Source organism: Chrysochloris asiatica, unplaced genomic scaffold (assembly GCF_000296735.1).
Source record: "Chrysochloris asiatica unplaced genomic scaffold, ChrAsi1.0 scaffold00281, whole genome shotgun sequence".
Classification (NCBI taxonomy): domain Eukaryota; kingdom Metazoa; phylum Chordata; class Mammalia; order Afrosoricida; family Chrysochloridae; genus Chrysochloris; species Chrysochloris asiatica.
Window position 1 is genome coordinate 1993758 of NW_006408799.1, and position 2479 is coordinate 1996236.

Below are 2479 nucleotides of genomic sequence, written 5' to 3' on the forward strand. Positions count from 1 at the left end.
ACATAACTTTTTTAATTTTTAGGTATGTCCCACTCATCTATTTTGTCTCCTTTTGTTTGTGTAGTTTTCAAAAAGTTTGGTAGTTTGTGTATTCCCTGAATTAGAGCCCTCACATTTGTTCCTATTTTTGCACTGATGGCCTTCATAATTTTGGGATTCACATTTAGGTCTTCAATCCATGCTGAGTCTGTTTTTGTATAGGGCATGAGGTAAAAGTCTTGCTTCAATCTTTTGCATATCATTTTCCAATTCTGCCAGCACCATCTATTGAAGAGACTATCACCTCCACATGTGATATATTTAGGTACTTTGTTAAAAATCAGTTGGCTGTACGTGGATGGGATATTTTCTGGATTCTTAATTATGTTCCATTGATCTATGTATCTTTCATTGTGCCAATACCAAGCTGTTTTGACCACTGTAGCCATGTAATAAAATTTGAAGTCGGAGAATGAGAGGTTTCCAACTTTCTTCTTCTTCTTAAGCAATGCTTTGCTTATCCTGGGTCTCTTTCCTTTCCATATGAAATTTGTAATTTTTTTTTCCCTCTTTAAAGAATGTCGTTGGAATCTGCATAGGGATTGCATTATATGTGTAAATTGCTTTGGGCAGTATTGACATTTTCACGATGTTAAGTCTTCCTATCCAGGAGCATGGTACATTCTTCCATTTTTGTAAGTCCCTTTTGGTCTCTTTTTGGAGATTTCGTTGTATAAATCCTTTGTTTCTGTGGTTACATTTATTCCTAGATATTTCATTCTTTGGGTGGCTATTGTAAATGGTATTGCTTTCCTAATGTCCTTTTCAGTGCTGTCATTTCAGGTATAGAGGAATCCAACTGATTTTTGAATATTAATATTGAATCCTGCCACTCTGCTGAATCTTCCAATGAGGTCTAGTAGCTTTTTAAATGAGCCTGCAAATAGAGAGAATTTTACTTCCTCTTTGCCAATTTGGATGCCTTTAATTTGCCAATTTGGATGCCTTTAATTTCCCTGTCTTGCTGTATAGCTCTTGCTAAGACTTCCAGTACAATATTGAACAGGAATGGTGACAAAGAGCATCCTTGTCTGCTTCCTATTCAGAGAGAGAAGGCTTTTAGTATCTCTATTGGGAGTATTGAAGGCTGTTGATTTTGTATATATGCTCTTAATTATTTTGAGGAATTTCCCTTCAATTCCTACTTTGTTGAGTGTTTTTTATCAGGAATGGATGTTGGATTTTGTCAAATGCCTTTTCTGCATCAGTTGATATGATCATGTGGTTCTTTTCTTTTTCCTATTTATATGGTGGATTACGTTGATCATTTTTCTTATGTTGAACCATCCTTGCATCCCTGATATGAATCCCACTTGATCATGATGTATTATCTTTTTGATGTGCTGCTAGATTGTGTTGGCTAGGATTTTGTTGAGAATATTTTCATCTATGTTCATGAGGAATATTGGTTTAGAGTTTTCAATCTTAGTGACATCTTTCCCTTGTTTTGGTATGAGGACTATGCTTGCTTCATAAAAGGTATTAGGAAGTTTTCCATCCTCCTCTATCTTCTGGAATAATTTGAGTAGAATTGGTGACAGCTCTTCCCTGAATGTTTGGAAGAATCACCAGTGAAGCCATCTGGGCCTGGACTTCTTTTGGTTGGGAGTCTTGATGACCTGATCAATTTCTTCTTTTGTTATGGGTGTGTTCAGGTTTTCTGCTTCACTCCGTAAGTTTGGGTAGGTCATGTTTTTCTACAAATGTTATCCATCTCTTCTAAGTTTTCAACCTTGGAGTACAGCTCTTCATAGTATTCTGTTATTATTCTTTTGATTTCCTTTGGTACTGTTTTGACATTGCCCATGTGGTTTCTAATGTATGTTATTTGTGTCTTTTTCCCCTTTTCTTTTGTTAGGTTTCCCAATGGTCTGTCAATTGTGTTAATCCTTTCAAAGAACCAGTTTCTTGCCCTGTTGCTTGTTTCTATAGTTTTTTTCTGTTTTCTATCTCATTAATTTTGCTCTAATCTTTACTATTTCTTTTCTTTTGGTGGCTGTGGGTTCCCTCTGTTGGTCTGTTTCTAATGGTTGTAGATGCTGTGTTACTGTGTTAATTTTGGTTATTTCTTCTTTTAGGATGTGTGTGTTTATTGCAATAAATTGTCCTGTCAGCACTGCTTTCACTGTGTTCCAAAGATTTTGGTATGTTGTGTTTTCGTTCTCATTTATTTCCAAGAACTTTGTGAGTTCACGTATAATTTTGTCTACTACTCAGTCCCTTTTTAGCAGGGTGTTATTCAGTTTCCATGTATTTGACTTTATTTCCTTAGTCTTCTTGTTGTAGATTTCTAATTTGATAGCATTGTGGTCTGAGAAGATGCTTTGCAGTATTTTGATATTTGTAAATTTACAGAGGTTTGTTTTATGGATTAACACATGGTCTATTCTGGAGAATGTTCCATGTGCATTGGAAAAGAATGTGTATTGTGCAGTTGTTG